This window comes from Trachypithecus francoisi, unplaced genomic scaffold, assembly GCF_009764315.1.
Source record: "Trachypithecus francoisi isolate TF-2019V2 unplaced genomic scaffold, Tfra_2.0 Lachesis_group10, whole genome shotgun sequence".
In the NCBI taxonomy this organism is placed as follows: domain Eukaryota; kingdom Metazoa; phylum Chordata; class Mammalia; order Primates; family Cercopithecidae; genus Trachypithecus; species Trachypithecus francoisi.
The window spans coordinates 61,622,438-61,647,833 of NW_022681455.1; the positions used below are offsets into that span (position 1 = coordinate 61,622,438).

Genomic DNA, 25,396 nt, shown 5'->3' on the forward strand with positions numbered 1-25,396 from the left:
ACTTCAGTTCTTAATAAATGCAATAGCAAAATAAATCTTCCTAAACTAAGATTGTGGTCATATGCCTGTGATTGCAAATCTTTCTTATCTTTCTTTTCTTTTTTCCTTTTTTTTTTTTTTTTTTTTTTTTGAGATGGAGTCTTGCTCTGTTGCCCTTGCTGGAGTGCAGTGGTGCAATTTTGGTTCACTGCAACCTCCACCTCCCGGGTTCAAGTGATTCTCCTGCCTCAGCCTCCAGAATAGCTGGGGTTACAGGTGCCACCCCCATACCTGGCTAATGTTTCTATTTTTAGTAGAGACGGGGTTTCACCATGTTGGCTAGGCTGATTTCAAACTTTACCTCGGGTGATCCGCCTGCCTTGGCCTCCAAAGTGCTGGGATTACAGGCGTGAGTCACCACACCCGGCCTGTGATTGGAAACTTTTCTAGGGTACCACTGCTATGGAATTAATTACAACTTTCTCTACTTACCCTGTAAATACTTACCTGCACTGTGGTCTCTTAGAAAGTTACTTAACTACTTAATCCCTTAGTTACTATTTGTAAAAGGGGATAATAACATGAAACTCTTAAACATGTTGAGAAGATTAAATGGCTCTCTCTCTCTCTATATATATATATGTAGAGACAAAAAGAGAAAACTCTCTCTATATATATATGTATAGAGGAACTCTCTCTATACATATATATATATAGAGAGAGAGAGAGACAGAGAAAGAAGAGGAGCATTATAGGTACTTAATAAATGATAGTTTGTTATCTACGCTTCTGGCCTCACTTATTAAATTTTTTCTGGCCTCACTTTTTAAAATAAAATAATTTATTCTTTTGAATTTTTTATAATTGTTATTATAAATAATTTTCAACATACATAAAAATTTGAAAAATAGCACAAATACCAGTAAATCTACAGCCAAAATTCAATAATTGTTAATATTTTGCCATACATTTTGTATATCTATGTTGTCTTAGTCTGTTTGGGCTACTATAACAAAACACCATAGACTGGTGGCTTATGAATAATAGAATTTCTTTTATTATAGATCTGGAGACAGGGAAGTCTAAGATCAAGGTATCAGCAGACTCAGTGTCTGGTGACGGCCCGCTTCTTCATAGATGGCCTTCTTTTCACTGTAAACTCTCATGATGACAGGGGCTCTCTCTGGTCTTTCATAGCACTAATCCCATTCATGAGGGCTCTGCTTTCAAGCCCTAATCATCTCCCAAAGGTCCCGCCTCTTAATACCGTCACCTTGGGAGTTAGGATTTCAACATATGAATTTTGAGTGGGTACATAAACATTCCACCCACTTTATATGTTAAAGTGCAAATGCATGCTTTTTGAACCATTTCAAAACAAGTGGGAGACATTATGATACTTTATCCTTAAATACTCTAACACGTGTCTGTTATTAATAATCAGAATATTCTCCATGCTGCCTAGATATTATCACACCTAACAATATTAATCATAAATACATCACACCTAACATATTAATCATAAATATTGAATATTAGCTATTATCTAGGCCTTATCACAATCTCCCCAACTGTTCCTTTAATGCATTTCATAACTGTTTTGCCTTCAGTTTAGTGTTTTTGTTAACCAGGATGCAATTAAGTTTCATATGGTTATTAGAAAATTTCTCTCTCTCTTAATTTAAAGGAGCTTAACTGATTTTTTAAAAAAACATACAATGCTATTTTATTAAATATCTGAAATTGTGGATTTTACCATTTGCTAACTCAGTTTTTCTAAACTGAGTATTTCTGCCAAATTGGAAATTAGATCTAAGACCAGAATAAATAATGTTAGCCACTTTCAGTAAGCATCTTTCATGAGCTCTTCGTATAATATTACATCAAGACAAATATATCAGGGTGTTTTACAGGTAGTAATGCTAAACTTGACTAATCATTTAAGATGACCTCCATATCACTTTATTTTATAGCATGGTAATTTTCTTTGCAATTAGAAAATATGCAGTGAATGATACTTTTACTATGTTGGTTTATGAAATAAAATATTTCTTCTAAAAGTTTCAGCATCTACTAAGGGTTCTGTAAAAATCAACTATTTAGTTACAAATTTAAAAAAATAATTTTTCTAATTCTGTCATTTTCAAACATAAAACGGGTTTTTTTTTTTTTTTTTTGCCTCATCAAATCAGTATGAACTACAATTTGTCTTAAAAAGAGAAGCTAAATAATTTTCTCCCTTTAATTACTAATACTAAGTATAAGGAGTATATATATACTTACTAGATATATACAAAAATTATACTTACTAGATATATACAAAAATTAAAATTAAAAAAAGACTATAAAAAGAATACGCAGTTGAAGTAATAGTAATTTTCAAAGATAGTGGGTAATTTTTTTTCCTCTTTTTGTTTTATTTTAGTAACATTAAGAAATCAGGACTTCCCCCCCCCCCACTGTTTTATATTTACTTATGTCCATTATTCTTTCTCATGTTCACATTATGTCATATTTGGCCACTGGGTCCATCCAGGCTGGCTCCTGTGTCCTTTTGTCACACCTCTACTAGCTTTTGAGTATCAAAAAGAGTTTGGTTTACATGTACCACATGTTTGTCCTCAAAATATATTGTACTTACTTATTATTTTTGATACTCAAAACCGAGTAGAGATGTGACAAAAGGATACTGTGTTAAAAATCACTGAGAATGTGCCAGGTGCAGTGGCTCACACCTATAATCCCAGCACTGTGGGAGGCCAAGGTGGGCAGATCACCTGAGGTCCAGAGTTTGAGGACAGCCTACACAACATGGCAAAACCCCATCTCTACTAAAAATACAAACATTAGCTGGGCACGGTGGCACGTTCCTGTATTCCCAGCTACTTGGGAGGCTGAGACAGGAGAATCACTTGAATCCAGGAGGTGGAGGTTGCAGTGAACCAAGATAGGGTGACTGCACTCCAGCCGGGCAACACAGCAAGACTCCCCCTTAAAAAAAGAAAGAAAAAGCCTGAGCGCAGTTGCTCACTCCTGTAATCCCAGCACTTTGGGAGGCCGAGACGGGCAGATGACAAGGTCAGGAGATTGAGATCATCCTGGCTAACATGGTGAAACCCCATCTCTACTAAAAATCCAAAATTTAGCCAGGCGTGGTGGCGGACACCTGTAATCCCAGCTACTCGGGAGGCTGAGGCAGGAGAATGGCCTGAACCCCAGAGGCAGAGGTTGCAGTGAGCTGAGATTGCACCACTGCACTCCAGTCTGGGTGATAGAGAGAGACTCTGTCTTTAATAATAATAATAATAATAATAATAATAATAAAATAAATAAATCACTCGAAATATTTTTTCTACTCTGCAGTTTTGCTATGAACTTGATACAAGTTGTGTTTATTTGTTTAGTTTGTTTCCAACTTCACAATTTAAACATATCATTTTGAGGCTGACACAGTGGCTCTTGCCTGTCATCCCAGCACTTTGGGAGGTCAAGGCGAGTGGATCATTTGAGGTCAAGACCAGCCTGGCCAACATGTTGAAATCCCGTCTCCACTAAAGACACAAAACAATTAGCTGGGCTTGGCGGTACGCGCCTGTAATCCCAGCTGTTTGAGAGGCTGAGGCAGAAGGATCCCTAGAACCTGGGCAGCAGAGGTTGCAATAAGCAAAGATTGTGCCACTGTACTCCAGCCTTGGCGATAGAGACTCCATCTCAAAAAAAAAAAAAAATACCACTTTGATTTTTTAAAAATGTGTTTAATATGTTATACACTTATATAATTTAAAGTTTATATATTAATAATCTATAAAAAGCTGTACTTTAAAAAGTTACACTTTCATTTCTATCCTCTTCTCTGCAGTCTGTATCCCAACCTCACATCTTGTAGATATCTCCCTCTTTAATTGGTTTCTGGTTTCTCTTTCTGATGGTCCTTTTTGTTATGGATGTACAAGTGTATTGCTGGGTATGTTTGTAAGTGTGTATGTGCATATATGTGTGTTGCCCTTTCTTCCTTAGAATAAAAGGCTGCATAGCTTTTCTCAGGCACTTTATCTTTTTGGATATATATAGCCTAAGGATTATTCAAGTACTCCATAAACTTCCTTGTGCTTTTTTACACCTCCTTACTACACCTTTATGTAGCTTTATTTTTTATTCCCACCAAGTCAACTACTGGTAGTCATTTGGATTGTTTCCAATCTCTTACTATTATATGCAGTACTGCTGGGAAGAGTCTAATGCATCTATTGTTTCTATCTGTAGAACCATATTTTCAGTAGAGTCCTGAAAGTGGAATTATGAATCAGTGGTAATTTAATGTGATCATGTTGAAAACATGGCCAGATTTCCCTTGATATGATTAAATAAGTCTTCACACCGAACTGCAGTGTGTGAGAGGGCCTTTACAGCTTTGACAACTGACTGTGTTGTCATCCTTTTCATTATTTGCTGGAGCTATAACTTTAAAAATATATTTTAATACTATTTTAATTATATTATATTATGAGTGACATAAGCATATTTTCATATATGTAGAGGCTATTTACTTTCTTTTTCTGAACATTTTGTAAGCTTTTTATTCTACTAGAACTCTTTTAATGTCATAGAGATTAGCTCTTCATTTTAAGTGACTTTCTCCCTTTATATAACTTCTAAATTTACTCTTATCTCTTCTACAATAAGTATCCTACTGTCCAGGCCAAATTATTACATAGGGAAAATAAATCAGGTTTCACACGTATCAAAATAAAATAATTCTTTTTTGCATTAAAATAAAGGAATTATTTTTAAAACCTAGATGATGGGAGGGGGGGAATGCTATTCAATAAATAAAATAGATAGTCCCTTACATATAAAGTAAAGAGAGTTTGGAAAAGATTATTTGTGTGCCACAGTCAAAGTGACTGATGAAGAAAGGAAAGGCTTAAGAAAGCAATGGGAACAGACTGCCTTAGAAGTAAAGTAGAGAAGGGTCCACCTCCAGAGTGCCAGCATGAGCTGCCCTGTTGATGCCATCCCCAGTGAAACAACCATAACTGGTACAAACTATAACAAAATGATCATTTTATGTTCTACAGGCAGGAATACAACACACGAGGAAACATTTGTTTAAGAAAATATACTAATTCACCTGCAGCCAATTAAGCTGACTGAGTTCCTTTCCTCATGGGGGCCCAGTGTGCAATGGCTGCAAACAGCAGCTTCCCTGGTAGTGATGCAGCCTGTTTGTTGTATGGGTTGCTCTAAGGGACCTTGGAGACAGTCCTTTCAGATGGATGTTCATGTTTCTGACCTTGCACTACCCCAGTGTAGGCTCCAAACAGGCATGCAAGGTGCCATTGGAAAGCCCCAGGGCACTGTGGCCAGGGTTCACATTGACCAAGTTATGTCCATCCGCACCAAGCTGCAGAACAAGGAGCATGTGATGGAGGCCCTGTGCAGGGCCAAGTTCAAGCTCCCCAGCTGCCAGAAGATCCACATCTCAAAGAAGTGGGGCTTCACCAAGTTCAATGCCAATGAATTTGAAGACATGGTGGCTGAGAAGCGGCTTATCCCAGATGGGTCAAGTACGTTCCCAATTGTGGCGCTCTGGACAAGTGGCAGGCCCTGCACTCATGGGGGCTTCCACTGTGCTGCCCCCTCTTAATACTCACCAATAAATTCTACTTCCTGTCCACCTAAAAAAAAAAAAAAAAATCCTTCACGTCAATTACCCCTCTTTCTCACGTACTTTGTCTGTTATTTTAGTTTTATCCTGATTCCCTCAATAAACATTATTAGTATATTATAAAAAAAAAAAGAAAGAAAATATACTAATTCAAATGAATGCTGAGAGCCTGTGACACTTGAGCTACAACTCATTAACCACAGATTCCAGCTGACTGTGTTGGAATCTCTACTTTCAGTGAATATGGCTGAGAAGACAAAGCTACTGCTCTTCTCAACTCACCATCAATAGATACTGTATCTCACTGGAAATGGAAAGGCCATCAGCATTTATCTGCTTAAATGCTGAGTTGCAGAGGTTAAGAGCCTGTTTAGTGTGACTAAGAGTTTATGGTTTCCTTTTCTACACCCAACCCCAACTCATAAGGTAGAATATTTACCTTAGTTTCAGCAGACCAAGAATATGTGGAGACAGATTACCTTAGCCCTAGCTTGCTTGTACTGTGGGGATTTCACATGCAGAGGAGTCCAGAGGCTCTCATCTTCACCTAAGGCCTGGAGTAATGACTCAGATTTTGCCCCAGGGAAGACACAGTCCTAAAACTGAGTTCACAAACTCTCTCCAAGAAACTAATTTTTATTGAAGACATAATGTGAGGTAGTGCAAAACTAAAGGCAATCGTGTTGACAAATAAAATTTTGGGGGTATTTAAGAGAAGGTTGGTGTATATAGCAGAGCAACAAACTAATCCTTAGGCCAATTAGCTTACTGGACAGAAACGGAGAAAAAAGCAGCTAAGAAGAGCCTGGGACAGGAGGAAAGTGTTAAAACATATCTCAAATACTAGTCTCACAAATAACTATTTTAGCTATTGGCACAGTAATTTATCTCAGAATTACTGTCTTTAAAAATCTGGAGAAAATATAAAACCATAACTGAAGGCACCAGAACATGACCAAAGACAGGAAGAAACTGAAGAAGATTGAACCCTTGAAAGAAGAGAATTGCACCTAGTGAGTAGAATTTTTTATTGTATGACTATTGCTTGAGGGTAATATCTGGTCGCCCATGCCGTTTTGTGTTTGGATTGCTAGAGATCAAGTACAAAGCTGCAATTTCACTGGCTCAATAGAGTGTGACAATAACTGAAAGAATAATTAAAAGATGAGGGGAGAATATACTACAGCAAATACTAGAAAGAAACAGCTGTTTGATGTAGCTCAAAATGTTACAGTTTTGGTAGTTAGGTAGTTAGACAGGCATGAGTGGGGTTGGAGAGGGCTCTTCCCTCGTCCACTAGGAATGTCAGGTTATAGTTCCGCAATGATCACATGACCTCTCTAAAAGTGATTCATGGCCGGGCGGTGGCTCACACCTGTAATCTCAGCATTTTGGGAGGCCGAGGCAGGCGGATCATGAGGTCAGCATGTTGCGGGACAATCAGAGACAGGAGAGACTGAACAGAGTTCAGGAGAGCCCTTTATCATTAAGGTGATCACCGGTCAGACTAGGGTCCAGAAAGTCTGAGCCCTGAACAAAGGGATCAGTCACCTTTTAAGCTGTTTGTGGTGAGAGTTACGTACTGCAGGAAGAGTACTTGCAGAAGTGAGAACAAAGGCAGTTAATCATTCTTTTACATTTATTATAACATTTGTCTTACATCCTTGGGAATACATGTTTCTGCAACATTTGCTTCTCAACCTTGAAGAACTCACGGTACCTCTAGGAATGTGAAACGATAGAACACAGATAAGCCTCTCTGGGCAAAGAGGAGAAACAAGCAGTTAATATTTTCTTTCTTAACCCAGGGCCCCGGGTGGGGCTATATTACATTCTTCCTCTAAGGAAAAGAATAAATTTCTTGGCCATTATACTTATAAAATTCATTAATTCTCCCTTCAAGAAGATCGAGAATATCCTGTCTAATATCGTGAAACCCCGTCTCTACTAAAAATACAAAAACAAAATTAGCTGGGCGTGGCGGCGGGTGCCTGTAGTCCTAGCTACTCAGGAGGCTGAGGTTGGAGAATGGCATAAATCCGGGAGGCGGAGTTTGCAGTGGGCCGAAATCGGGTCACTGAACTCCAGCCTGGGCGACAGAGGGAGCCTCCGTCTCCAAAAAAAAGGTTCACTGGCAGTGGCAACAGAGAAAGGCCAGTTCCTGATGGTCCACACTATTGCACAAAAGTGTTAATTGAATGCAGGCACCAGGGAGACACAACTTCCTGGGCATGTTTATTAAGAGACAAAATGGCAGAGTATGACCTTCCGGGGTCAGTTCACCAGAAAAGTGAAGGAAGCCTCACATGGACATGCCTGCAACTTCCTAAACACACTGTTCCCTCACCTCCCAAGGGTAAGGAGGGCATTTTGCATGTAGGCAGTCCACCATAAGAGAGGAATATTGAGAAAGAGGACAGTCTGTAAAGTCTTAGGATTAAGGATGAACATTGCACTTGGCCTTCACATGCCCACTTGAGTTTCTTCCAAACGTACTTGCCTTTTTTTCCTGTTCTAAAGAACATTTTTAAATAAACTTCCGCTCCTGAAACTTGCCTCAGTCTCTTTTTCTGCCTTACGCTGCTCAGTTAAATTATTTCTTCTGAGAAGGCAAGAATTGAGGTTGTTGCCTGACCCATATGGATTCACGGCCAGTAACTCGGATACCTGCCACCCCTAAGAAAAATGTGCATGAAATCTTTACCCAGCTCCTTAACTAATACAGAAACAGTTCATGTACAGGAGAGAGCATGAGGATACAGAAGGAAGGCAGTAGCTGCAAGGCTGAGAGAGCTCAGCAGAGACTTCAGCTGCTGTACACTGTAGGGAAGGCAGAGTTTAGAGTAGTAATCCTGCCATGTCAGCTATCTGCTAAAGGTAGAATCAACATTCTTTAGAAAAAGAATCCAAAGGCTCAATAACCTATCATTCACAACGTTCAGGTGCAATGCATTTTATTTAAACATGGCAAGAAATAAGAAAATTTGATCTACATGTTAATTTTGCACTGAGCTTGTAAATGTTTCCGCCAGTTCTGATAGCACAGAAATAATTAAAAGGAACCAATACCAATATATTTAAGAAGTTAAAAAAAAAAAAAAGGCTAGGGCCACATGAATTAACAGATGGGGAACATCCATGGATAAATAGAAACTATAACAAAGCACCAAAGGAAAATTTTAAAACTAAAATTTGTATTATCTAAAATGAAAAAATTTATTGAATTTGCTTAATATTGGATTAGAGAGGGCAAAATAAACTATCAGCAAAATTAAAGTCATATAAACAGTAATTTATAAATTACTGAAAATACAGGAGAGAACACGTTTGAAAATAAAATGGAGTCTAGATGTCCTAGGACAGGAGATAAAGAATAGGGCAGAAAATTGTAATTAATGACTGACATTTTCCCAAACATGGTGAAAAGTGCAAATTACACACAGAAAGCTCAGCAAATCCGAAGAATTAATACAAAGCCAAAATTGCAACTTAGGCATGTTAGCTCAAGTTGCTCCACTTTGTAAAACGCCACCATTGCACAGACCTTGGTGAGAGAGGAAAATTCCACTACAGCTTGGACCATGAGAAACATCCTCCTGGACAAGTCCCAGGCCTAACCGCCTGACCACAAGAAATTCCTTCCTTATCAGCAGCTAACCTCACTGCCCACCCCATTTCACAGCAAGCCCAGAGCTCCCCTGCTCGGACCTATAATTACCCATCTGTAAGCAAGGGCAGGCTCCTACACTAGCTGGTGTACCCCTCCACAGGCCCTTGTTCAATAAACCTGTGTTACTGTTGAGCTGCCAACTCTCTCACTCTTTCTTTTACCTTCACCTTCCTTTCAAAGCCTTACAATGCATATCTTAAGAGATAAAGAAAATATCTTACAAGCAAGCGAGAATGAAATGACTTCTTCTATACAAGAGAATGACTGTATGCATGGTATCTGACTTCTGGTCAGAGAAAACAAAAAGGTAGGCAGGAAGACAATGAAATGCTATCTTTAAAGTGCTGAAAAAATTACCATCAATACCACCACCAATATAAAACCTGTCAGCTCAGAAATATATTATCCATCAAAAATATTTTTTTAAAAATGAAACCTAAGTTAAAAAAGACATTTCTGAATACAAACCTCTTATTTTCTTTGAGTTTCAATAATTCATTTCAGTGGACCTGCAATAAAGTAAATACTAAAAAAAAAAAAAAACACACAACTGAAGAGAAATTATACTGAAAACTACACTGAAGAATAAAGAGCATCAGATATGGCAAATTTGTAGGTACAAAGTCTTATATTTTCTCCTTATTTTTTAAAACACAGAATTTTTTAAAGTAACAATTATAACACATAATTATAGTAAAAAATATATAGAGAGAGATATATATGTATATGTGTGGACACACACACATACACATTATAACATAATGGCCTGGTAAGGGTATGGAAATACAGTATGACAAGTTTTTGACGTTTTATAGGAAGTGTTACAATATTAATTCTAGACGGACCACAATAAATTAAAGATTCAATCACAAGGGCATTGATAAAAATGGAATGAATAAAGATACAGCCAATAGAAAAATTAAAATAAGGTATTATAATATTTCAGTTAACTGAAAAGAAAACAGAATGGGAAGCAAATTATCAATGCCAAATGGAATAAATAGAAAATTAATAACACGATAAACCCAAATCCAACCATAAAATTTTTAGAATAAATTAAATGCCAATGAACTAGTAACTGCATATAAAAGGTAGAAATTTTCAAAACAGATGAGCAAGTCTCAACTACAGACTAATATAAAAGATGTACTTTAAACATAAAATGTTGAAAGCAAAAGTAAAAGTGGCCGGGCACAGTGGCTCACGCCTGTAATCCCAGCACTTTGGGAGGCCAAGGCGGGCGGAACACGAGGTCAGGAGATCAAGACCATCCTGGCTAACAAGGTGAAACCCCTCTCTACTAAAAATACAAAAATTAGCTGGGCATGGTGGTGGATGCCTGTAGTCTCAGCTACTCAGGAGGCTGAGGCAGGAGAATGGCGTGAACCTGGGAGGCAGAGCTTGCAGTGAGCCGAGATTGCACCACTGCACTCCAACCTGGGCAACAGAGCGAGACTCTGTCTCAAAAGAAAAAAAGAAAAAAGAAAAGCAGTATATTGTAGAAACAAAAAGTATAAGAAATTTGGCCTGATTATATTAATATCAGACAGAAAAAGTCAAGATGGAAAACATTACCAGAGATAAGGAAGGGGATTTCACAATGGCAAAAGGAACAATTTATCAGAAAAATATATTAATCCTAAATATGCACATACTTAAAAGAATAATTATAGTTGCAAATTTCAAAGATTCTTTATAAATATTTGATTTTTTAAAAAAATCTCAAATTTTCAATAATTATATAAAAGATATGAATTAAATTATTAACCACTGCTATCATTTGTATGTTTTTCTCCTCCAAACCTCATGTTGAAATTTGATCCGTATTATTGGAGTTGGGATCTGATAGGGGGTGTTTGGGTCATGGGGGTAGATCCCTCATGAATACACTAATGTTCTCGGGTGGTGGTAAGTGAGTTCCAACTCTGTAGTTTCCAAGATAACTGGTTGTTTAAGAGTCTGGAACCTCCAGTCTCTCTCTTGCTTTCTCTTTTGCCATGTAATCTCTGCACATGCTGGCTTCCTTTCACATTCCTCCATGAGTATAAACAGCCTGAGACTTTCGCTAGAAGTTCAGTCTTCCAGCTATCAGAATCTTGAGCTGCTGCTGGCAATTTTTGTCTTTATAAATTATTCAGTTTCAGGTATTCCCTTATAGCAACACAAATTTACTTGTATGAGACATACACTCGGTATACTTCAGAATACACTATCTTTTCAAGTACATTTGAATCATTATATGTTTTCAAAATTGAATCAAAATACCTATCTTTTCAAGAACATTTGAATCATTAACCAAGAGTGATAACATGCTGGGCTATAGAATATATCTCAGTAAATTGTAAGACTTTGAAATCTTATAAAGTGTGTTCTCTGACCATTATAAACTCAATGGAAAGCAATAAAAATTAAGTATTGAAAAAAGTCAGTCATATTTGGAAATTATGCAATGCACTTCTAACTCACCCAAAGCCAAATGATAAAACTACAAGATAAATTAGAAAATACTTTTAAGTATATATATATATATATATATATATATATATACACACACACACACCACACACACACATACACACACACACAATAGGAAGCTGTTAAAGCAGTGTTTAGGGAAAAATACAGCTTTAATAGCTTTTATGAGAAAATAAGAAAAATTTAAAGTTAATGATCTAAATTTATACCTGTAAGAAGACAGAAATAAAAAGATAAATTAAATTTCAATAAAATAGAGGGTTTTGGATATTAGCCCTTTGTCAGATGAGTAGATTGCAAAAATTTTCTCCCATTCTGTAGGTGGCCTGTTCACCCTGATGGTAGTTTATTTTGCTATGCAGAAGCTCTTTAGTTTAATTAGATCCCATTTGTCAATTTTGGCTTTTGTTGCCATTGCTTTTGGTGTTTTAGACATGAAGTCCTTGCCCATACCTATGTCCTGAATGGTATTACCTAGGTTTTCTTCTAGGGTTTTTATGGTTTTAGGTCTAACATTTAAGTCTCTAGTCCATCTTGAATTAATTTTTATAAGGAGTAAGGAAAGGATCCAGTTTCAGCTTTCTATTTATGGCTAGCCAATTTTCCCAGCATCATTTATTAAACAGGGAATCCTTTCCTCATATCCTGTTTTTGTCAGGTTTGTCAAAGATCAGATGGCTGTAGATGTGTGATATTATTTCTGAGGGCTTTGTTCTGTTCCATTGGTCTATATCTCTGTTTTGGTACCAGTACCATGCTGTTTTGGTTACTGTAGCCTTGTAATATAGTTTGAAGTCAGGTAGCATGACACCTCCAGCTTTGTTCTTTTGGCTTAGGATTGTCTTGGCAATGTGGGGTCTTTTTTGGTTCCATATGAACTTTAAAGCAGTTTTTTTCCGATTCTGTGAACAAAGCCACTGGTAAGTTAATGGGGATGGCATTGAATCTATAAATTACCTTAAGAACTCAAACAAATTTACAAGAAAAAAACAAACAAACAACCCCTTCAAAAAGTGGGCAAAGGATATGAACAGACACTTCTCAAAATAAGACATTCATACAGCCAACAGACACATGAAAAAATGCTAATCATCACTCGCCATCAGAGAAACGCAAATCAAAATCACAATGAGATACCATCTCACACCAGTTAGAGTGGCAATCATTAAAAAGTCAGGAAACAACAGGTGCTAGCGAGGATGTAGAGAAATAGGAACACTTTTACACTGTTGGTAGGTCTGTAAACTAGCTCAACCATTGTGGAAGACAGTGTGGCGATTCCACAAGCATCTAGAACTAGAAATACCATTTGACCCCACCATCCCATTACTGGGTATATACCCAAAGGATTATAAATCATGCTGCTGTAAAGACACATGCACATGTATGTTTATTGCAGCACTATTCACAATAGCAAAGGCTTGGAAGCAACCCAAATGTCCATCAGTGACAGACTGGATTAAGAAAATATGGCACATATATGCCATGGAATACTATGCAGCCATGAAAAAGATGAGTTGTGTCCTTTGTAGGGACATGGATGCAGCTGGAAACCATCATTCTCAGCAAACTATTGAAAGAACAGAAAACCAAACACCACATGTTCCCACTCATAGGTGGGAATTGAACAATGAGATCACTTGAACACAGAAAGAGGAATGTCACACACCGGGGCCTATTGTGGGGAGTGGGGAGGGGGGAGGGATAGCATTAGGAGATATACCTAATGTAAACGATGAGTTAATGGGTGCAGCACACCAACATGGCACGTGTATACATATGTAACAAACCTGCACATTCTGCACATGTACCCTAGAACTTAAAGTATAATAAAAATAAAAATTAAAAGTTAAATAAAATAAATAATAAATAAATAAAATAAAATAGAGGAAAGTAAATACACATCAGCAAATAAATTATTTAAATTTCAAATAAGAGAAACCATTTATAAATATTGATTTTTTTCAAAAGATAAATGAAATAAATAAATGCCTGGAAATACTGATGAAGTAAAAAGGAAATAAAACTAACATTACCAATATCATAAATGAAAGAGATAATTATATAAACATTAAAATGATTATAATAGAATATGTGAATAATTTTATTCTAAAAACCTAGAAAAATTGAATACAACAAACTAATTCCTAGAAAAACACAATTTTCTCAAATGAGAAAAATTTGAATAAAAAACCTGAGTAGTCCTCATATGTATTAAAGAAATTAGTTTCATTGGCATACTCTACCAAACATTTAACGTAGAAATAATGTTAATTATGCATAAACTCTCAAAAACTAGAGAGAAAGAAACACATTCCAAGTAACTTTAAGTGGCCAAAGTAAACCTAATAGCAAAATCTGAGAAATATAGTTTAAGAAAATATGATTACAAACCAATATTTCTCATGAACATGATTGTAAAAATTCTTGTAATATTAGAAAATTAAATCAAGCTATATGTTACCAGAATAACATATTCGTATTAATAGATGCATTAGAGATGGAGTTTCACCATGTCAGCCAGGATGATCTCAATCTCGTGACCTCATGATCCACCCGCCTTGGCCTCCCAAAGTGCTGGGATTACAGGCATGAGCCACCCCGCCCGGCCCCAAAGAGATAGATATCTTTAAAAAAGATAAACAAAACATCTAGAAATAAAACATTTGTTGAAAGAATTACAAAATACATATGAAAGCTTCAACAGTAGGACAGACTAAGCACAAGAAAGAATGTCGGAATATGAAAACAAGTCTTTTGACTTTATCCAATGAGACAAAATTAAGAAAAAATAATTTTAAAGAATAAACGAAGCCTTGAGAAGTATGTGAAATGAACTAAATATATGAATCATATGTATTCCAGAGGGGGAAGAATTGAAACATTTGGAAAACCTATTTAAGAAAAAGATTTCTTAGTATAACATGAGATTTAGACATCTAGATACAAGAGGCCCCCAAAATTCCAGCAAAGTATATTGCAAGAAGGACCTCACCATGACATGTAGCCCTTAGATTCTCTAAAGTCAATGTGTTGGGAAAAAAAAAAAAAATTCTAAATCCAGAAAGAGAAAAGCATCTCATTGCCTACAAAGGAAACCCCATCAGACTAACAGCAGACTCCTCAGCAGAAGCCATACTAGTCAGAAAGAATTATATTTTCAGAGTGCTTAAAGAAAAAAAAAATACTGTCAACCATGAGTTTTGTATTCTGCCAGAATAATCTTCATGAAAAAAAGGAGAAATAATATGTTTGGCAGACAAGCAAACACTAAGGAAATTTGTCACCATGAGACTGGTCCTACAAGAAATGCTCAAAGGTGTTCTAAATATGGAAATAAAAGGTTGATACTAGCTATCATAAAACATACAAAATTATAAAACTTACAAGTTATATAAAACAATTACACAAAGGAGAAAGATAAATTAAATGGCAACATGACAGAATGCTATCAAACCACAGACAAACAGAGGAAAAAGAGAAACAGACTCCACAAGGCAACTAAATAACCGTTAACATTACAACAGGAACAAATCCAATCAGTCCTAACCTTGAATATAACCGGATTTAATATTCATTCCACTTAAAAATATATTTTGGCACAATGGATTTAAATAACCATGAATCGACTACACACTGCTAACAAGACACTCAGCTTATTGGTAACAATATTTATAAATTGAAGGTAGAGCAGTAGAAAAAGAGATTCCACACAGATGAAAACTAAAAGAAGCCATACTTGTATCAGATAAAACAGACTTAAAATCAAAAACAGTAAAAAAAGACAAAAAACGTCATTATATAGCATAAAGGGATCAATATAACAACCCAAAATACATCTGTACCCCAAACTGGAGAACCCACATTCATAAAACAAATATTATTAGACCTAAGGAAAGGGAGAGACAGCAATGCAATCATAGTGGGGGACTTTAATACCCCACTCATAGCACTGGACATGTCATCAAGACAGAAAATCAGCAAAGAATCACTTAACACTTAAACTGTCCTTTAGACCAAATAAACCTAACAGACATTTACAGAACATTCTACTTTACAGTAGCAGTATATGCATTGTCCTCAGTGCATGGAACATTTTCCAAGAGAGGCCACATGTTAGGTAACAAAACCAGTCTCAATACATTGCAGGCCAGGTGCGCTGCCTCATGCCTGTAATCCCAGCACTTTGGGTGGTTTAGGCACGTGGATCAGGAGGTCAAGAGATCCAGACCATCCTGGCTAACACTGTGAAACCCCATCTCTACTAAAAATAGAATAATTAGCGGCCAGGCATGGTGGCTCACACCTGTAATCCCAGGCCTTTGGGAGGCCAAGGTGGGCAGATCACAAGGTCAGGAGATCGAGACCACCCTGGCTAACACAGTCAAAACCCATCTCTACTAAAAATACAAAAATATTAGCTGGGTGTGGCGGCGTGTGCCTGTAGTCCAGATGCTGGAGAGGCTGAGGCAGGAAAATGGCAGAAACCCAGGAGGTGTAGCTTGCAGTGAGCCGCGATTGCGCCACTGCACTCCAGTCTGGGTGACAGAGCAAGATTCTGTCCAGAAAAAAAAAACAAAAAACAAAAACAAAACAATAGCTAGGTATGGTGGTGTGCACCTATAGTCCCAGCTCCTCAGGAGGCTGAGGGAGGATAATTGCTTGAACCTGGGAGGCTGAGGTTGCAGTGAGCTGAGATCACACCACTGCACTCCAGCCTGGTGACAGAGCAAGACTCCAACCAAAAAAAAATAAGAATAATAATAAAGAAAAAAGAAAATTGGATTAAATACCTTCTTGGAATACAGCAATATAAAACTAGAACTCACCTCCAAGAGAAATTCTTGAAACTATAAAAATACATAGAAATTAAACAATATACTACTAAATGATATTTGTGTTGACAACACAATTAAGAAGCAACATTTTAAACATTTTGAAACAATTGAAAATGGAAATAAAACATACCAAAAACCTTTGGGATATAACAAAAGCAGTGCTAAGAGGGAAGTTTATTGCATTAAATACCTACATCAAATAAATAGACTACAATTAACAACCTGCCATTACACCTCAATGAACTAAAAAAAATAAGAACAAATAAAATCCAAAACTACTAGAAGAAAAAAGTAACCAAGATCAGAACAGAACTAAAGGAAATTGAGAATAGAATATAAAAGCTAAACAAAATAAAATGTTAGTTGTTAAAAATAAAGAAAATTAATAGACTACCAGTTGGACTAACCAAGAAAAGAAGAGGGAAGATTTAACAAAAGCAAAACTGGACAAGTGGTAGCTAATTAAATTTAAGTGCTTCTACACAGCAACAGAAATTATAAACGGAGTAAATAGATAACCTATGGAATGGGAAAAAACATTTGGAAACTATGTATCTGACAAAGATCTAATATGGACCGTCTGTAAGAAATTTAAATTTACAAGAGAAAAAACTCATTAAAAAGTAGGCAAAGGACATGATCAGACACTTTTCAAAATAATATAAACATGTGGCAAACAAGCATATAAAAACTCAATATCAATAATCATCAGAGAAATGCAAATCAAAGCCACATTAAGATACCACCTCACACCAGTCAGAATAGCTATTACTAAAATGTCATAAAATAACATGCTGGCAAGGTTGCAGAGAAAATAACATACCTAAATACTATTGGTGGGAGTTAAAATTAGTTCAACCATTGTGGAAAGGGGTATGGTGATTCCTCAAAGAGCTAAAAGCAGAACTATGATTCAACCCAGCAATCCCATTATTAGGTATATGCCCAGAGGAGTATAAATCATTCTACCATAAAAACACATGCACATGAATGTTCATTGCAGCTCTATTCACAAAAGCAAAGGTTAATCAACTTAAATGCCCTTCAATGACAGACTGGATAAAGAAAATGTGGTATATATATACCATAGAATATTATGCAGCCATAAAATAAGAACAAGATCATGTCTTTTGTGGGAACATGGGCGGAGGTGGAGGCTTATTATATTTAGCAAACTAACACAGGATCCGAAAACCAAAAACTGTATGTTCTTACTTATAAATGGGAGCTAAATGATGATAACTTATGAACACAAAGAAGGAAACAACAGTTATGGGGGTCTACTTGAGGGTGGAGCATGGGAGGAGACAGAGGAACAGAAAAGATAACTATTGGGTACTGAGCTGAATACCTGGGTGATAAAATAATTGGTACAAAAAATCCCCATTACATAAGTTTATCTATGTGACAAACTTTCATATGTGCCCCTGACCTTAAAATAAAAGTTAATTAAATGATAAATAGAAAGGGGTCTCCTTTACAGTTGATACCACAGAAATTCAAAGGATCATCAGAGACTACTGTGAACAAGTATATATACCCACAAATCAGAAAACCTAAAGAAACTGTATAAATTTCTGGAAACATACAACTTCCAAGATTTATGGAGGAAGAAATAGAAATCCTGAATAGATCAATAACAAGTAATGACATTGAATTAGCAATAAAATATCTCCCAACCGAAAAAAAATCCCAAGACTAGTGAAATTCACAGATGAATTCTATCAAATCTACAACGAAGAACTGGTACTAAGCCTCCTGAAATTCTTCCAGAAATTCGAAGAGAAGGGAATCCTCCATAACCCATTTTACAAACCCAGTATCACCCTGATGTCAAAGCCGGAAGGGATACAACACTAACAAATAAAAGTAAACTACATACCCATATCTCTAATAAATATAGATGCAAAAATCCCCCATATCTCTGATAAATATAGGTGTAGAAATCCTCACCAAAAAACTAGTAAATTGAATCCAACAGCACATCAAAAAGATAATATACCATAATCAAGTGAGTTTTATTCCAGGGAAGCAAGGATGAGTCAATATACACAAATCAATAAATGTGATTCAACACATAAACAAAACTAAAATTTAAAACCATATAATCGTCTAAATAGATGCAGAACAAGCTTTTGATGAAATGGAGTATCCCTTCATGACATAGACTTGCAACAAACCAGACATCAAAAGAACATACCCGAAAATAATAAAAGCCATATAAGGCAACCCACAACCCACATCATACTAAATGAGGAAAAGTTTAAGGAATTTTTCCTAAGAACTGGAACAAGACGAGGATGCATACTTTCACCATTTCTAGTCACCATAGAACTGGAAGTCTTAGCCAGAGCAATCAGGCCATAGAAAGAAATAAAAGGCATCCAGATTGGAAAAGAGGAAGTCAAATTATCTGTTAATTGACAATATATTCTTATACCTAGGAAAGCCTAAAGACTCCTGCAAAAGATTTCTAGATTTGATACATTACTTTAGTAATGTTCCCAAACGAAAAATCAACAAACAAATATCAGTAGCATTTCTATACACAAATGATGCTAAAGATATATAAACCAATAAGTCAATTATGTTTATGATAACTAAAAAATTAAAGTACCTAAGAATATATTTAACCCTGGAGGGAAATGATCTCTATAAGGAAAACTACAATACACTGATGAAACAAATCATAGATGATTCAAACAAACAAACAAAAAAATCCCATGATCACAGATTGGAAAAATTAATGTTGTTAAAATGACCACACTGTCCAAAGCAAAGTACAGATTTATGAAATTCCTTTCAAAATATCATCATCATGTTCTACAGAATAAAAACAATTCTAAAATTCATACAGAACCAAAACAGAACCTGAGAAAGCCAATGAAACTCTAAGCAAAAAGAACAAAGTTGGAGACATCATATTAGTTGACTTCAAATTATGCTACAAGTCTGTAGTAACCCAAACAACATGATCCTGGTGTAAAACTAGACCTATAAATCAATGAAACAGAATAAAGAACCCAGAAACAAAGTCACATAACTATAGTCCATTGACATTTGACAAAGCTGACGAAACCATACACTGGAAAAAGGATACCCTATTCAATAAACGGTGCTGGTCAAACTGGATTGCCATATGCCGAAGAGTATAACTGGATCCTTATCTCTCACTATATACAAAAATTAACATAAGATTGATTAAAGATTTAAACGTAAGACTTGAAGCCATAAAAACACTAAAAGAAAACCTAAAACAAATCTTGGATATTTGCCTAGGCAAAAAATTCAAAAGCAAATGCAACAATAACAAGACAATAGATAACTGAGATTTAATTAAACTGAAACGTTTCTCACAGTTAACGAAATAATCAACAGAGTCAACAGACAACTTGCGGACTGGGAAAAACTATTGGCACACTATGTGTCTGATAAGAGATGAATATCCAGAATCTACTCAAAGGAAAATAAATCATTATAAAAAGATACCTGTACTTTATGTTTATTGTAGCAGTATTCACATGCCTTGGGTATTGAAATATCCAAGGCATGGAATCAACCTAAGAATCTATCAATGAATTATTGGATACAGAAAATGTAGTATGCATATACTCTGGAATATTAGCCATAAAAAAGAATCAAAACATGTATTTTGCAGCAACATGGACAGAACTGGAGGCCTTATCTTAAGCAGAACAACTTAGAAAATCAAATACTGCAGGTTCTCACTTAAATTGTGAACTAAATAATGTATATATATATGGACATAAAATGTCCATAATAGACATGGAGTCTCAGAAGGGTCAGAGGGGGGTGAGAGATGATAAATTATGTAATAGGAACAATGTAAGTTATTCAGGTAATGAGTACAGTAAAAGCCCAGACTTCGCTATACAATATATCCATGTAACAAAGCTGCTCTGTTTATTCAAATAAAAAATAAAAAATAAAAAATAAATTGAAAAAAACAAACTCAAAAATTGAAAAAGCAGAAGTACATAATAACTTTTTAAAATATTCTGGTATTTTTTTGATTTTTCTTTGCAATTTACAATAAGTATTCTGAGAATGGAGTGCATATTATGTGTTAACTATTAAAATAAAATGCAGTAAATTTTACCCTTGTGCCATTAGTCATAAAATGATTTTTTTTTCTCATTGGTTTTCAATGACACAAAAACCTTATTTGATTCAATTTCACCTAAATATGAATAAAATAGCCATTATCTTCTAAGGGAATTGGGCTGCAAACACAGTTGGACAATTTTTACATATTTTAAAAGAAAAACATGTCTGAAAGAAACAGTGTCTAGAATGAAAATTTTTATAAATACAAGGAAAGAAGTTTCACACCCATTCGACATAAATGAAATAGAGAACAGAGCCTACCAGTATCAATCATACAGCCTCAGTTTTCAAAGATAAAAGACAAGGATGTATTTATTCAAAATGCTCAATGTGGGACCAAGACAATAAGGACATGCACACAGGCACAAACACATATAATTATGTAAAACAAAGTTTAAAACTGTTTATATAGACCTTAAAATTGATGCTTTTATACAGCTATATTTTACTTAAATTGACAAATTTTTGTACTTTATGTAATCAGTGCAGAACATTGTTAAGATCAGATTCAGATATGTGAGATATTTAAACAGGTCTGAAAAAATGTACCATCTCAAATAACATCTGTTAGTAAGTTCTCCTGTGTAATAACTGTTTTCAAAGTGCTTTCTGTTGATCTCTGGGTTCATTCAAGTTTACACTATCAAGTGCCATAAAAAGAATACAAGATCAGAAAGGGTATCCATTATTCATTTGTTTATTTAGCAAACTTTTATGGAGCACTTAATGCTATACTCTGTTCTATGCACTGTGAGTACAGACATAAATATTTAAAGCCATGAGTTTAAGCATTTCAATACAGAAATATTTAAAGTGTAACTAACTAATTCTAAGGGAAAGAAGTGTTTTGGAGTGTAACAAATTCTTAATGGCTAAAAGCAATACTTTGCAAATCACAAGAGAAAAATATTTTACTGATAGATAAAACGGGGAGAGAAAAAACATTGTATTACCTGTTAATGTGACATATATTGTTAAATAATAATGTGATTAAACAATTTTTTCACACTCTCAAAAACTGTGAAGCTTCAGAAATTTTTTCCGTAATCACAAACTAAGGGTAAATTCATAAGCATTTCAAGGTTTTATGGAGATTGGCAGAAGAAAAAAGACAAGGTAAGAGAAAAAGGACCTGATTAACTTGATTACTCATGGCAGAGCAGGTGGCATGAGGTTCATAATTGTGTCTATTCTTCGTGTCTAATTGTTAGTGATACATATAAACATAGCCAAATGTTATCTTGTGAATATCCTTGTTGTATTAAAATATAATGCCCAAATAATTATCTGTAATGCTAATTTTATGTATCTATATTGGAGGTTTCTTAATATATATATATATATATATATGTATACATATATATACAAATACACATACACATGCATACACAAAAACATATCTATTATATATATATATATATATATATTATATATATATATATTTTTTTTTTTTTTTTTTTTTTTTTTTTGAGATGGAGACTTTCTCTCTCACCCAGGCTGGAGTGCAGTAGTGCAATCTCGGCTCATGGCAACCTCCACTTCCCAGGTTCAAGTGATTCTTCTGCCTCAGCCTCCCAAGTAGCTGGGACTACAGGCATGCACCATCATGCCCAGTTAATTTCCCAGGACAATGTGGAGTAACCCAAGTGGATGGAGCTTTGTTTCATTACAACCAAAGAACCCCGAGTTTGGAAACCCAAATCTTGTATAATGGGCTGCAAACCTGCCTGACCATTGCACCAAAGGATATATTGTCTTTATTATCCTAGACAGTAAACAAACCAGTTCTCCACTACCAATGGAGACACTATAACTACCCCGCAAGGCTGTTTGTCACACACACCTCCTAGAAAAGATACAGGTAAACAATATCTCTGTTTGCAATGCATGCAAACACTGGATGGCTAAATGGAGGAATGTTTCCCCACACACACTGGAGGATGAAACTATCAAACATAAATTTTTTTAGTGTGTATATTGTTAAACAACTTTGTTTCCAGTTTGCAATAATCAAAGTTTTAATTTGAGCCAGAAGTAAACTCATTGTCATCACCTCGTTGCTCTTTTTTTAATTTTTAACTTTTATTTTATTTATTTATTATTATTATTATTATTATTATTATACTTTAAGTTCTAAGGTACATGTGCATAACGTGCAGGTTTGTTACATATGTATATTTGTGCCATGTTGGTGTGCTGCACCCATCAACTCGTCAGCACCTATCAACTCGTCATTTACATCAGGTATAACTCCCAATGAAATCCCTCCTCCCTCCCCCCTCCCCATAATAGGCCCTGGTGTCTGATGTTCCCCTTCCCGAGTCCAAGTGATTTCATGGTTCAGTTCCCACCTGTGAGTGAGAACATGCAGTGTTTGGTTTTCTGTTCTTGCGATAGTTTGCTGAGAATGATGTTCTTTTGTTAACTTCTATTTTAGGTTCGGGGTACATGAGGAATCAGATTTCCCATTAGAAATAAAGCATTTTGGCCGGGCACAGTGGCTCATGCCTGTAATTCCAACATTTTGGGAGGCTTGGGCAGGTAGATCACGAGGTCGAGTTCGAGACCAGCCTGGCCAATATGGTGAAACCCCGTCTCTACTAAAAATGTAAAAAATTAGCTGGACATGGTGGTGCACACCTGTAGTCCCAGCTACTTGGGAGGCTGAGGCAGGAGAATCGCTTAAATCCAGGATGTGGAGGTTGCAATGATCCAAGATCATGCCACTGCACTCCAGCCTGGGTGACAGAGTAAGGCTCCATCTCAAAAAAATAAATAAATAAGAAACCTCTTATATATAAAAATTTGGCATTGCAGATAATAATTATTTGGGCACTATATTTCAATACAACAAGGATATTCATAACATTTAGCTATGTTTATATGTATCACCAACAATTAGAGAAGCTCTTCTTTGAACCTTTTTGTAGTGATAAAAATCCCTAAATTTGTTATATGTGCCAGGTTTCAGGAAGTTGTCAGTATGAGTGTGTGCTAGTGCTTAAAATTCACCAAAATGAATAAAAATAATAAAAATTAAAAAGCAAAAAATTTTGCATATGCTAAAAATTATCACACTGCAATCTCTGAAGAGTGTTTTCAATGTAAAATTTAATTTGAAACAGTTTGAAAGAATACTGTAGAAGAAGACACAGAACTTTCCCACTTAGAAGTGCAATACAGTGTTCTTATAAACAAGTGAAATATACACTGAAGCGATAAAATGTCTGTTTCTTGGAGAAGGAAGAGAAAGAAGGGTATAGGAATGGCGGACCACACAAAGGAGAAAAAAATCTGATTTCAATCTTTGCCTCCTCTGGAGATTAACAGTGGCTGTGTGGATAAAAGACAAATGTCAAACTATTTCACCCTCTTTAATTCAGCATTTCTATTAGCATGGACAAGATACTAACAGAGGCTCACGTTTCATTTACAGCTGAAAAATATCTATGAGAAGAATATGATGATCTTTCCAACTAAAATTAAAGACCACCATGCCTGGCTAATTTTTTGTATTTTTAGTAGAGATGGGGTTTCACTGTGTTAGCCAGGATGGTCTCCATCTCCTGACCTCGTGATCCGCCCGCCTCGGCCTCACAAAGTGCTGGGATTAAGGCGTGAGCCACCGCGCCCAGCCTAAAGTCCTTCTTTTAAGAGAGTGACAAGATTAAATAGGGGAAAGAAACAAATACACAAGAACATTCAGAATCATAGGTCTGCTTTTGTCCCAGTTCACTGGGGCTACTTTCTAATGAAAACAAAACAGATAAAACTCCCATCTATGTTAAGGGAAATATCACAGATTTATGTATTTCTCATCTGAACTTCATCTCAAAAAATTTCTGATGTTTTAATGGGTAAAAGTAATATTTAACCAATTTTATCCATTACTCTAACATTATAGACTACAAAGTTTCTCTGATATAGTCCAAGAAAACTATTCTACTATTTAGTGTGTGTGCGTGCATGTGTGTCTAAGAAACACTATATCCAATATGCATGAAATGCATAATTTTGGCTAGATAAGAAGCAGATAAAAATATATATGTTATTGTTTTTCTCTTTCAAATAAATTTTTTAACTATATATATATATATTTAGGAAGGAGAAGAAAAAACAACAAAAGTGAATAAAAATGCAGGTTTTTAACTTGATTAAAAAAATGACCTTGTAGAACTAGAAAACCAAAAGAACAAAAATGACAGAGTAGAATACAGAAACAGTAAAATGGACACAGGATTAGTAAAACAGTCTCGTACACAATGCCAAGAAAAAAGACCAATGAAATTTATGAGAAACAGATGGATTATGACAGAAAAACATGACACAACATATGACTAATTAATATTCTAAAAATAGAACAAATGAAATAATGTATTCGAAAATTATAGAAGTATACTTTTCCAAATAAACGAAAACATTAAACATCTATAATTGTAAAAAGTGTAAATATAATGTATAATGATCTATGTTAACACATAATGGATATGTTGTTAAGACTGACAATTTCATAAATTTCCCAGGGAAAAATTAGACCTCTATAGAGACAAATAAGTTAATCTACATATTCACAAGAAAGCTGGTATCCAGGTTCTATCTCTAAGTCATGGAGGAAAGTATCTTCCTATGTATTTGGGT

The 25,396-nt window shown here is 35.5% G+C and overlaps 1 protein-coding gene and 1 non-coding gene across 3 annotated transcripts in view; one reads left to right on the forward strand and one right to left on the reverse strand.

The window, feature by feature from the left end:
• EYS (eyes shut homolog) overlaps positions 1-25,396 on the reverse strand; it is a 2,089,174-nt gene that overhangs the window by 984,190 nt on the left and 1,079,588 nt on the right. The window lies entirely within an intron of this gene.
• On the forward strand, positions 5,111-5,244 carry LOC117088876. The gene has a single exon (XR_004439394.1). It is a non-coding gene; the product is annotated as a small nucleolar RNA SNORA70 (small nucleolar RNA).